Raw genomic sequence first — 13,949 nt, forward strand, 5'->3', positions numbered from 1 at the left:
TGTCACACACAACATCACCGCTTCCTTGAGAAACTCTGTGTGTCAACGGGTGCATTTCACCACCAATACTTGGACCAGTAAGCATGGACAGGGAAGTTACATGTCGCTGACTGGGCACTGGGTAACTATGGTGATAGATGGTGAAGGGTCTGCTGCACAAGTCTTGCCGTCCCCACGACTTGTGTGTCAATCCTCTGTCTGTCCAAGTTCCTCCACTGCTCCTGCCTCCTCCACCTCATCTGGGTCCTCCACCTCTGCCCCAAGCCTGCCTGGTCAGGCGACCAGCGTTCTAACTGCGCAGAAGGAATCACGCACCCCTCATTACTATGCTGGCAGCAGAGCGCAACGGCATCAGGTGGTCTTTAGCTTGAAATGTCTTGGAAATAAGAGTCACACAGCGGCTGAGTTGTAGGCAGCTCTGGAGACTGAGTTTAATAAATGGTTGTCTCCACTCAACCTGCAGCCTGGTAAGGCCGTGTGCGACAATGCTGCAAACCTGGATGCAGCCCTTCGCCTGGGCAAGGTGACACACGTGCCTTGTATGGCTCACGTGTTGAACCTTGTTGTCCAGCAATTTTTAACACACTATCCCGGCCTAGATGGCCTTCTGAACAGAGCACGAAAACTGTTTGCTCACTTCCGCCGTTCAACCACCGCTGCTGAACGACTTGCATTGCTCCAGAAGTCTTTCGGCCTGCCGGTTCATCGCCTGAAATGCGATGTGCCAACATGCTGGAATTCGACTCTCCACATGTTACAGTGACTGTGGCAGCACCGTCGAGCCCTGGTGCAATACGTCATGACGTATAGCCTGGGCCAACGAGATGCAGAGGTGGGGCAGATCACCCTGATGGAGTGGTCTCAGATCAAGGACCTATGCACCCTTCTGCACAGTTTCGACATGGCGACGAAGATGTTTAGCGCTGACAATGCCATTATCAGCATGACAATTCCAGTCATTTACATGCTGGAGCACATGCTAAACACTATTCGGAGTCAGGGGGTGGGACAACAGGAAGGGGAGGAACTACAGGAGGATTCATATGCGCAAGACACAACAACATCACCAAGGTCCAGACGTTCATCATCACCAAGGCGGCAGGCATGGGACCATGGGGGACAGGGATCAACATGGGCGCATGGTAGCAGGCGAAATGTTGAGGAAGGTGCAGGAGAACATGAAGAAATGGAGGACGAACTGTCCATGGACATGGAAGACTCAACGGATGAGGGAGACCTTGGTCAAATTTCTGTTGAAAGAGGTTGGGGGGGAGATGTCAGAGGAAGAAAGAATGGTTAGCACCTCTATGCCACAAACACAGCGTGGACTTGGTCCGCATGGCTGCGCAAGACACATGAGCCTTCTTGCTGCACTACCTCCAACATGACCCTCGTATTGTCAAAATTAGAAGTGATGATGACTACTGGCTTGCCACACTATTAGATCCCCGGTACAAGTCCAAATTTTGTGACATAATTCCAGCCATAGAAAGGGATGCACATATGCAGGAGTATTAGCAGAAGCTGTTACTCGATCTTAGCTCGGCTTTTCCACCAAACAACCATGGTGCAGGGAGTGAATCTCCCAGTTGTAACTTGACAAACATGGGACGGTCTCGTCATCTTCAACAGTCTACCCGTACCAGTAGCACTGTATGTGGTGCTGGTAACAGCAATTTTATTGAATCTTTTCATAATTTTTTTAGACCATCCTTTGCAAGGCCACCTGAGACAACAAGTCTGACACATAGTCAACGGCTGGAGAGGATGATACAGGAGTATCTCCAAATGAACATCGATGCCATGACTTTGCAAATGGAGCCTTGCTCATTTTGGGCTTCAAATCTTGAAAAATGGCCAGAGCTTTCCACTTACGCCTTGGAGATTTTGTCGTGTCCAGCTGTCAGCGTTGTCTCTGAACGTGTCTTCAGTGCTGCTGGGTGTGTGCTGACAGATAAGCGCACGCGTCTGTCCAGTGACAATTAGGACAGACTAACGTTCATCAAAATGAACAAGTCATGGATCCACAAGGAATTTACTACCCCTGTGTCATCCTGGGGAGAGTATATGCTTGTGGATTTTGAATGTACTTGATTCAAATCTACCTGTGAAGTGTACAACTGGGGCACGAGTGCTGCCACTGAAGGGGTGGGTGTATGTGTGGCCCAATTTTTTGAAAAAAGGGAGACTCCGCTTGGAGTCACCTTGCGGTGTTTTACATGATTTTAGAAGGGCATGCCATGCCTATATCTGTGTCTCATCCTCTTTTCCTTGTAACGCTGTTTTGTTTTCGCATGAGAATTTGTTTTTGTCACTTTCCCATGTGTTTGTGTTGTGTTGTGAGTTGTTTGTCACCTTTTGGACACCTTTGAGGGTGTTTTCTAGGTGTTTTTATGTGTTTGTGATTGCCTCCCATTGTTTCCTATGCGGTTCGAGCGGTTCGCCGAACCGAACTCGATCGAGACCTCCGTTCGGCGAACCGAACTCGAGCCGAACCGCCACCGGTTCGCTCATCTCTACTTGAGAGCAGTTATGATGCAAGTGCGATTGGGTTTACACCACTGTGGAATGTAGTATTTGTGATATTGAACTTGAGGTGGAGGAGAGCCCACTTTATGGCGCACTTGACATCCAGCAGCTGCTGTTTTGGTGCCTCATCTACTTTTGTTAACGATGGTCGTGTCCATGAAAAAATGATCATATCAGATTATCTACGGGAAGAAGTACACCTGTTTTTTTAGCTGTTATTTGTTGTTATGAATTGGTGCCGCCATAAACGCAAGCAACCTGCTGCGGCTCCAGTTGCGCCCAGGCGTCAGCTGCCATTTAGGGCTGTGCCTCGGGTTGTCCAGCTGGCTGCTTTCTCCTCCACGTCTAAGTGTGGAGAGGCGACTAGTGCGCATGCGTGTGCCGATTTACCCCAGCCGCAGCCTAACTCCAGTGTTTCGCCTACTGAGTACGCTCAGCCTGACTGTGTCATTCCTGAGTTTAGGCTACTTTCACACATCCGGTTTTTGCTCTGCAGCACAAAACGGCGCTCTGCAGAAAAACCGCAACCGTTTTTTTTTTTGCCGCCGGTTGCGTTTTTTTTTTTGCATAGACTTACATTAGTGCCGTATTGTGCCGCATGGGCTTGCGTTCGGTCCGGTTTTTGCCTCATGCGGCAGATTTAGCCGATGCCGCGGCCGGATGGAACGTTCCCTGGCACGTTTTTTTGCTCCGGCAAAAAAAACGCATCGCGCCGCATCCGGCCACTGCGGCGCATTTTTCAATGCCTGCCTATGGACGCCGGATGCGTCGCGATATGGAAAAAACGCATCCGGCCGCCGCATGCGGTTTCTTCCACTGCGCATGCTCAGTAGCGTGCCGCAACCAGAAAAAAACGGACGGGCCGCATGTAAAAACTTATGCAAAGGATGCGGTGTTTTTGCCGCATCCGTTGCATAGGTTTCACAGTCGGATTGAGCCGCACTGCTCAAACCGGATGTGTGAAAGTAGCCTAAGTCTTCATTTTGGGCTACAGCGCATGCTCGTTTGGACTGTGCCTGAGTCATTCTGCGACCTGCGGTTCCACACACTTAAGCTGGGTTCACACATAGTGACAGGGACAACAACGTCGCTGTTACGTCACCATTTTCTGTGACGCAACAGCGACCTTGTAAGTCACTGTTATGATCGCTGCTTAGCTGTCAAACACAGCAGAAGCAGCAGCGATCATAATGACTAGCGTCGCTGTGCTACATGTGCAGAGAGCAGGGAGCTGCGCACACTGCTTAGCGCTGGCTCCCTGCACTCCTAGCTACAGTACACATCGGGTGAATTACCTGATGTGTTCTGCAGCTACATGTGCAGAGAGCAGGGAGCCTCGCACACTGCTTAGCGCTGGCTCTCTGCACTCCTAGCTACAGTACACATCGGGTTAATTACCCGATGTGTACTGCAGCTACATGTGCAGAGAGCAGGGAGCCGCGCAGTGTCAGTGAGAGCGGCGGACGCTGGTAACGAAGGTAAATATCGGGTAACCAGGGAAAGGTCTTCCCTTGGTTACCCGGTGTTTACCCTGGATACAGCTTATCGCAGCTGCCAGATGCCGGCTACTGCTTCCTGCTCGCTTCATTTTGTCGCTCTCTTGCTGTCACACACAGCGATGTGTGCGTCACATCGGGAGAGCGACGACCAAAAAATGAAGCTGGACATTCAGCAACGAGCGGCGACCTCAAAGCAGGGGCCAGCTCGTTGCTGGATGTCACACACAGCGACAGCGACGGGACGTTGCTGCAACGTCACAGAAAATGGTGACGTAGCAGCGACGTCGTCGTCGTCGCTGTGTGTGACACCACCCTTACACAGGGCTCCATGTGTTGAACCCATTGCGGCTTTAGGCCAGAGGTAGGCAGGGATAGGGCGTCGATGCAGGCCGCCACCACAGTTGGTAACGCAGAACGTTTAAGACCAGCACCTGTCCTACCAGTCCTGCTAGCGCTAGTGCTTCCCTCTAGCCTATCCTTTACAGCCCGTCTGAGTTTGTCGATCCAGGCAGGCGTTACACCGTGCCCTCCACAGAAGGACATGTAGGCCGGGATAGTGTTTTAAAAATTGCTGGAGAATCAGATTCAACACGTGAGCCATACAAGGCATGTGTGTCACATTGCCCTGAAGAAGGGCCGCAGACTGTTTTGCATCATTGTCGCACCCGGCATTCCCTGGCTGCTGGTTGAGTGGAGACAACCATTGATGAAACTCGGTCTCACTCTCCAGAGCTTACCGTCCACAACTCCTCAGCGGTGGTGACTCACATTTCCCAGACATTTCTAAGTAAAAAGTCAACCGCATCATGCTGTTGAGCCCTCCTACTTCTTGAGTAAACAAATGCTGTTGAGCTCTGCTGCCAGCATAGTAAGGAGGTGTGTGGGATTCCTTGGGCGCAGTTACAAAGAAGGGTGGCCTGACCACACAGGGTTTGGCCCGAGGTGCAGGACCAACACGAGGTTGAGGAGGCAGAAGCAGTGGAGGAACTGTACATACAGAGAAAGGATTGACACACAACTCGTGGGGACGGAAAGACTTGCACAGCAGACCCTTCTCCATCTCTCACCATAGTTACCCAGTGCCCAATCAGCAACATGTAACTCCCCTGTCCATGCTTACTGGTCCAAGTATCTGTGGTGAAATGCACCCTGTCACACACAGAGTTTTTCAAGGAATCGGTGATGTTGTGTGCGACCTGCTGTGGTAGCGCGGGCACCCCTTTCTTGGAGAAGGAGTGGCGAATGGCCATCGGGGCACTGCAATGGGCATAAGGTCTTGAAAATCCTCGGTCTCAAAAGGGTGTAAAGGCAGCCTTTCTGTAGCCAACAAGTTTGAGATGCTGAAACTAAACCTCTTAGGCATGTCATGCCCTTCTAAAATCATGTAAAACACAGCGAGGGGACTCCAACCACAGTCTCCCTCATTGCCACTAATTGGGCCACCCCCTCCCCCCCCACTTGACTGGCATCAGTTGACCCTTCTTTTCAAAATGAAAAAGAAGCTTTGCATGAAGCACTCTCAAAAATACGCGTGCCTTTCGCCTCCCCTGGCTGACCCAGGGGAAGAAAAGTTTTCTGTGACCCATGACTTCCTCATTTTGGTGAGTGTTAGTCTGTCCACATTGTCAGTGGACAGACATGTGTGCTTATCTGTCAGCACACCCCCAGCAGCACTGAGGACACGTTCCGAGAGAACGCTGGCTGCGGGACACGACAAGATCCCCAAGGCGTATGTGGTGAGCTCAGGCAATTTATCCAGATTGGAAGCCTAAAATGAGCAGGGCTCAGGTTGCACAGTAATGGCATTGATGTTCCATTGCATATACTCCTATATCTGTGTCTCCTCCTCTTTTTCCTTGTCCAGCTCTTTTGTTTTCGCATGAGTATATGTCCTTGTCACTTTCCCATGTGTTTGTGTTGTGTTGTGAGTTGTTTGTCACCTTTTAGACACCTTTGAGGGTGTTTTCTAGGTGTTTTTATATGTTTTTATGTGTTTGTGATTGCCTTCAATTGTTTTCTATGGGTTCGAGTGGTTCGCTGAACTGGTTCGCCGAACCGAACTCGAACTAGACCTCCGTTCAACGAACCAAGCTCGAGCCGAACCGCGACCGGTTCGCTCATCTCTACTGAGAAATGTATAGCAGAGCATGGGAAAGCTGGGTGCTGAGAGAAAGAGCCCTTTTTCCTCAGCACAAAACGTTCCCATCCCATGCTTGTATCTTTGTCCCCCTTGTATATAGTTCTCCAAATACAATAATGGCCTTCGCATAGCCTTCCATATAGCATAAAAGGTCCCACATAACCCTTCATATATTACAGGGATGGGGAACCTTTTTTCAGCCGGGGGCCATGTGGAAAATGTCTACCAACCTTCGGGGGCCGCACAAAATTATCAATGTGAAAATGACCCTGCTGTATTTGGTCAAACAATTAATTAACTTACCCCTATTGTGGCGGCCGGAGCAGCTTCTCTTTGGTGCGGCTGTGATATTTGGTGATACTAATCATGTTGCTTCTCACAGCTGCTTTTTCATTTTTGTCTGGGTCTGGAGTGCAGTCAACTCTTTGTTATGTGATGTATATGATTTACCAATCTTATCACAGACGCTGTATATACATCACAGGAGATACTGGGGGCACATACATCACACAAGGGGCTGGGGACATGTATATGCCCCCAGTCCCTCCTGTGATGTATATGCCCCCAGTCCCTCCTGTGATGGATATGCCTCCAGCCTTCCTGTGATGTATGTGCCCCCAGCTCCTCTTGTGATGTATATGCCCCCAGCCCCTCCTGTGATGTATGTGCCCCCAGCCCCTCATGTGATGTATATGCCCCCAGCCCCTCATGTGATGTATAAGTCACAGGAGACGCTGAGGACATGCACATCACAAGAGGGGCTGGGGGTCAGATGCCACACAAGAGGGGCTGGGGCGCAGGCGCCACACAATAGGGGCTGGGGCCCAGCACCACACAAGAGGGGCTGGGGCACAGGCACCATACAAGAGGGGGGAACAGATATCACTTGCGGAGCCCTGACATCAGTGGGGGGGAGGAGGGACACACAAACCTGGGGTGATACACAGCATTGGGGCACACAGCATTGAAGGGAGGGGGGCAACAAAGCACTGGACAGGGCACACAGCAGCAGAGGTCTGGCGCTGGACACACAGCAGCACCGGACTCACAGCACCGGAGAGCAGGCACTGGACATGCAGCTCCGATGGCCAGGTGGCAAGCACACAGCTCCGAGGGCCGGGGGACGGGAACGCAGCTCAGAGGGCCGGGGGACGGCACGCAGCTCCGAGAGTCAGGGGCGGGAACACAGCTCAGAGGGCCGGGGGGTGGGAACGCAGCTCAGAGGGCCGGGGGGCGGGAACGCAGCTTAGAGGGGCGGGAACGCAGCTTAGAGGGGTGGGGGGCGGTAATGCAGCTCAGAGGGCCGGGGGGAGGCACGCAGCTCCGAGAGCCGGGGGGCGGGAACGCAGCTCAGAGGGCTGATGGGCGGCACGCAGCTCCGAGAGCCAGGGGGTGGGAACGCAGCTCAGAGGGCCGGGGGGCAGGAACGCAGCTCAGAGGGCCGGTGGGCAGCACGTAGCTCCAAGAGTCGGGGGCGGGAGCGCAGTTCAGATATATTATACTGCACCACATAGCCCTCCATGTTTTATAATGCACCCCCATAGTCCATGTATAAGGTAGCCTTAATAGTCCTCCATATATTATAATGTAGCCCCCATAGTCCTATATGTATTATAAAACAACCCCATAAAACTTTCATATTGTGTTATACATGGACAATATGGGTGCATTATACATGGAGGAGTATGGGGCTGCATAAGGTGTCTGTCATGTTGTATAATGCAGCCCCATAGACCTCCACGTATAATGCAGCCAGCCCCCCATGCTCCATGTATAATGCAGGCTGCCTCATGCTCCATGTATAATGCAGCCAGCCCCCCCCATGCTCCATGTATAATGCAGCCAGCCCCCCATGCTCCATATATAATGCAGCCAGCTCATGCTCCATGTATAATGCAGGCAGCCCTCCATGTATACTGTAGCCAGCCCCCCATGTTCCATGTATAATGCAGCCCCCCATGGCCCCTGGCCACCGTGTACACACAGATTTGAAAAAAAAACCCAACAAGTTCTATAACCTTTCTCCTCGTTCCAGTGCTGCTCCGTCCTCAGCGCTCCTCGGTTCCCCTGCTGCTGCCGTCGGCGTCTTACCGTCCTGCGCTTTGTGCTCTGAGCACAGCCGTCGCACTGGAGTGACGTCACCTCGCAGGCACGGGGGTGGATGATGGAGCGTGGAGCTGCACTGGCCACTCCACGTTTCATTGTTGCTGTGCGCGATGACGGGGGAGGGGGGCCCGGTGCCGCCGCTGACACCGAACAGGGGTGCCCGGTGTCAGCGGCGGCATCGGGTCACATGTAAAGCGCCATGGAATTGATGGCACTATGATAATAAATAATAATAATAATACAGCGACCGCGTGGTCTGCGCCAGGTTAGCCCAGATCCTCTCACAGAAAGGAGCTGGCTGCTGATCTGCCGGGCGCCCGCGGGCCCCTAAGCTGACGGGCCTGGTCGCAGTCGCAACCTCTGCGACCGCGGTAGTTACGCCCCTGGTCCTATGCAGTAGAATAGCTCATCATGTGGATGGGGATCGGATTAACTTTTGAGCTCCAGTGGAGCCTCACAGGTTACACAAATACCGTAGTATGTCGACTCATATATATATATATATATATATATATATATATATATATATATATACAGTGCCTACAAGTAGTATTCAACCCCCTGCAGATTTAGCAGGTTTGATAAGATGCAAATAAGTTAGAGCCTGCAAACTTCAAACAAGAGCAGGATTTATTAACAGATGCATAAATCTTACAAACCAACAAGTTATGTTGCTCAGTTAAATTTTAATAAATTTTCAACATAAAAGTGTGGGTCAATTATTATTCAACCCCTAGGTTTAATATTTTGTGGAATAACCCTTGTTTGCAATTACAGCTAATAATCGTCTTTTATAAGACCTGATCAGGCCGGCACAGGTCTCTGGAGTTATCTTGGCCCACTCCTCCATGCAGATCTTCTCCAAGTTATCTAGGTTCTTTGGGTGTCTCATGTGGACTTTAATCTTGAGCTCCTTCCACAAGTTTTCAATTGGGTTAAGGTCAGGAGACTGACTAGGCCACTGCAACACCTTGATTTTTTCCCTCTTGAAACAGGCCTTGGTTTTCTTGGCTGTGTGCTTTGGGTCGTTGTCTTGTTGGAAGATGAAATGACCACCCATCTTAAGATCCTTGATGGAGGAGCGGAGGTTCTTGGCCAAAATCTCCAGGTAGGCCGTGCTATCCATCTTCCCATGGATGCGGACCAGATGGCCAGGCCCCTTGGCTGAGAAACAGCCCCACAGCATGATGCTGCCACCACCATGCTTGACTGTAGGGATGGTATTCTTGGGGTTGTATGCAGTGCCATCCAGTCTCCAAACGTCACGTGTGTGGTTGGCACCAAAGATCTTGATCTTGGTCTCATCAGACCAGAGAACCTTGAACCAGTCTGTCTTAGAGTCCTCCAAGTGATCTCAGAGTCCTCCAAGTGATCATGAGCAAACTGTAGACGAGCCTTGACATGACGCTTTGAAAGTAAAGGTACCTTACGGGCTCGTCTGGAACGGAGACCATTGCGGTGAAGTATGTTACTTATGGTATTGACTGAAACCAATGTCCCCACTGCCATGAGTTCTTCCCGGAGCTCCTTCCTTGTTGTCCTTGGGTTAGCCTTGACTCTTCGGACAAGCCTGGCCTCGGCATGGGTGGAAACTTTCAAAGGCTGTCCAGGCCGTGGAAGGCTAACAGTAGTTCCATAAGCCTTCCACTTCCGGATGATGCTCCCAACAGTGGAGACAGGTAGGCCTCATCTCCTTGGAAAGGGTTTTGTACCCCATGCCAGCCTTGTGACCCTCCACGATCTTGTCTCTGATGGCCTTGGAATGCTCCTTTGTCTTTCCCATGTTGACCAAGTATGAGTGATGTTCACAAGTTTGGGGAGGGTCTTAATTAGTCAGAAAAGGCTGGAAAAAGAGATAATTCATCCAAACATGTGAAGACCATTGTTCTTTGTGCCTGAAATACTTCTTAATACTTTAGGGGAACCAAACAGAATTCTTGTGGTTTGAGGGGTTGAATAATAAATGACCCTCTGAATAAACTTTTCACAATTTAAAAAAAAAAAATAAAAAAAGAAATAACATTCTATCTTGCTGCAGTGCATTTCACACTTCCAGGCTGATCTACAGTCCAAATGTCACAATGCCAAGTTAATTCCGAATGTGTAAACCTGCTAAATCTGCAGGGGGTTGAATACTACTTGTAGGCACTGTATATATACACATATAGACTAGCTGTAGTACCCGGGCGTTGTCTGGGATAGTAACTGTCTCTCTCCCAGTGTGTCACTGTCTGTCTGTTTCTGTGTATGTCTCTGTCTGTCTGTTTCTATCTCTCTGTCTGTATTTATATCAGTCTATCTGTCTCCATCTCTGTGTCTGTCTGTCTCTCTCCATCTCTGTGTCTGTCTCTATGTGTGTGTCTTTCTGTCTCTCTTTCCCAGTCTGTCTCTTTCCCCGTCTGTCTCTTTACCCCGTCTGTCTCTTTTCCCCATCTGTCTCTTTGCCCAGTCTGTTTCTTTGCCCATCTGTTTCTTTCCATGGCTGTCTCTTTCCCCGTATGTCTCTTTCCAGGGCTATAAATATAAAAGTAGTTTAAAGAAATCGGGTTAAATGCTGCGCTAAAAAACACAAATCCAGGACATATAGTGAATTCCTTTTTCTTTATTTTCACAGGTCAACGCGTTTCAAAGACATCTCCGTCTTCTTCATCAGGACAAACACAAAAAGGAACAGCATAGCACTGTTGCATGCAAGGGGTACATATATACAACTGAAAAAAGGGGCCACATTTACAGAAATGACGTCAGCTCTCCCATGACTAAGAGTCACGTGGGATGGGCAGGAACATGTGAAGAAAAGAAAAAAAGAAAAGAAGAAAAAAAGAGAGAAAAAAAGGAAAGAAGAGAGAAAAAAAAGAAGAAAAAGGAAACAAGAAGGGGGGAGGAAAAAAGGAGAGAGGAGAAGAGAAGAAAAGAAGGGGGTAGTGGGGGGGGGGAGATTGAAATGAAAATGTTAATATTGCTCAATCCATAAATAAAAATTATAAAAAATTGTTTTTCTTTATTATTTTTAAATTGATAAACTAAAAAATAGTGAAACACGTAAAATGCAAAAAAATGAAAATGTTGATTTGAAGGTGAAAAATTGGAGATGAAAAAACAAAAATTGAACAGTGTGTGTGTGTGTGTAACTACAGTGGTTTACTCCAAAGGATATTGGACAGACTGGTGCTGGAACCACTAAGCTATAGTAGAAGAATGATAGGGAAAAAGCGTGTGAATGAATGGAATGGAATGGAATGGAATGATAACCCAAAGAAATAAAAAATAATAATATAAAAAAATGAAAGCCTCGATGGGTTGGGAAAATGCGTAAGTGAATGAAAAATTGTTTTAAAATGCGTGAAGAAATCCTTGTATTATTGTGGAAGGTATTAATTGAGCAAAAAAGATTATCCCTGGAAGACAAAAACAGCGAAAGTGATAAGTCGTATGAATAAAAATCTTTTCCTATTTAGTGCAGGAAATACTTCAATGGAAATATATGGGAAAATGAACCTATGCAGTGATAAAGGTAAAAAAAAAGTTCACCGGCGTGAGAAAAAATGTACTACGCATGCGTGAAAGCTTCGCTGTAAAGAGAAACTTGCTGAAGGGGGTGACATGAGTTTATAGCGTGAGAAAAAAAGTAATGCGCGTGCGTGAGAACTCAAATGTAAAAAGAAGCTCCCTAGAGAGAGGTGAAATGAGTTCATAGTGTGGGAGAAAGAGAAGAAAATGCTTGTAGTGATAAAGAAGGTTCATTGTCGGGAAATTGAAAAAAGAAATGCACGTTGCGTGCGGGTATAGAATTAAAATTAAGCTGACAGTGTCATGTGGATTACTTCGGACCTGGATTGTTGTTTGGGGATTAATAAAGAGGTAAATGAGGTGTTTTTTGTCTTTTATTCCAAATAAAGGATTTTTCGCTGTGTGTGTTTCTTTACTTTCACTTACAGATTAATCATGGAAAGTGCTTCGGGGAGACGCTTGTCATGATTAACCCCGTCATTACCCAGCTCATCCCGAATTGCCCTGGTGCGGTGGCAATTGAGGTAGAGTCCCGGGACAGCCGCATCTAGTGGATGCGGCAATTCCGGGTGGCTGCTGGGTGATATTGTTAGGATGGGAGCGCCACGTTATGGGGAGCCCACCACTCTGACAATACCAGCCTCCAGCTGTGTGGCTTTATCCTGGCTGGTATCAAATATGGGGGGAACCACATTTTTTTTTTTAATTATTTATTTATTTATTTTACTGCACGATATAGATTGTGATTGGTTGCTGTGAGACAGCTGTCACGCCCCCACGATGAGTGTCTCACTGCAACTAATCATGGGCACCGGTGGGCAGGGAAAGCACGGAATAACTGATTTGAAAATGGCTGCCGCTTCATTATTCAAAGAGGAAAAGACGCCGCAGATTTCTGACAGCCGCGCAGCGAGGCGCCCGTGATCGGTGAGTAGGAAAGAGAGAGAGATTATGCTGGGGATGCAGGACGCATGCAGATATGCAAGGTGCGCACATACTTACTGTGAAAAGCCACGCATTTGGTGTTCGAACCGTTTTCGAACGTAACTCGAACTGCCGAACTTTTAGCAACTCGTTCGAGTTCGTCGAACGACTCGAACACCCCCCAAAATCACTCGAACATGAAATTGGCGAACCTTGAACATCGCTCCTCTCTAGTTGCAGACAACATTACCTTTTCCTTGAAAAACCCTGTGTCTCCCAGGTTGCAATTCACCACTAACATCTGGACGAGCAAGCATGGCCAGGGGCATTATATCTCTCTGACTGGCCACTGGGTTACTCTAGTGGGTGCGAGGGCAGGGGGGAAGGAGCTGCTTCTCAAGTTTTGAAATCCCCAAGGCTTGTGGGACAAACCTCTGGGTCTACCACTTCCTCCACTACTTCTGCTTTGTTAACCTCCTCTAGGGCCTCAACCTGCACCTTCAAGCTCTCCCTTAATGTAACACGCATTCTAACAGTGCAGAGAGAATCTACCACACCTCTGTATTGCATAGAAATGGCTCAATGCAATCAGGCAGTGCCGACATTAATATGCATTGAAGAATGCAGTCACACAGCTGCTGATTTGTGGACAGCTATCCATGCCGAGTTTGATCAATGGCTGTCACCACTGAACTTGGAGCCAGGGTAGGCCTTGTGCAATAAAGATGCGAACCTCATGGCAGCCCTACACCTGGGCGACATCACACATGTGCCTTGCATAGCTCATGTCCTCAACCTGGTTGAACAGCAATTTCTAGGCCATTATACCAGCCTAGATGCGCTGCTGCAGAAGGGCATGGTTGCTTTTTGCTCACTTTCGCCATTCCCACCCCGCAACTAATCTACTTGAATCTCTACAAAGGTCTTTTGGCCTACCGGTTAACCGGCTTGATATGTGATGTGCCGACACGGTGAAATTCCACTCTGCAAAAGTTACAGCAACGAGCCCTGGTGCACTATATCATGATGCATAGCCTGTGACACCACAGTCCGGATGTGGGGAAAATCATGATTGCGGAGTGGACACAGATGAAGGACCTCTGCACTCTCACGCGCAGTTTTGAAATGGCTACAAAGATGGTTAGTGCTGATGATGCCATCATCAGCATCACTATTCCGGTCATCTACATGTTGGAGCACATTTTGAATAGTCTGCGGGATGAGGTGGTGGTCCCAGAGGC

General features: G+C 48.9%; 1 long non-coding RNA gene across 2 annotated transcripts in view; it reads left to right on the top strand.

The window, feature by feature from the left end:
• Positions 1-11,116, top strand: part of LOC142309882 (uncharacterized) — an 80,317-nt gene extending 69,201 nt beyond the window's left edge. For both annotated transcript variants that reach the window (XR_012754027.1, XR_012754028.1), the window contains one exon: positions 10,889-11,116. This is a non-coding gene — a long non-coding RNA (uncharacterized LOC142309882). The remainder of the gene's footprint in view (positions 1-10,888) is intronic.
• Positions 11,117-13,949: the final 2,833 nt, after the last annotated feature.

Source organism: Anomaloglossus baeobatrachus, chromosome 5, assembly GCF_048569485.1.
Source record: "Anomaloglossus baeobatrachus isolate aAnoBae1 chromosome 5, aAnoBae1.hap1, whole genome shotgun sequence".
In the NCBI taxonomy this organism is placed as follows: domain Eukaryota; kingdom Metazoa; phylum Chordata; class Amphibia; order Anura; family Aromobatidae; genus Anomaloglossus; species Anomaloglossus baeobatrachus.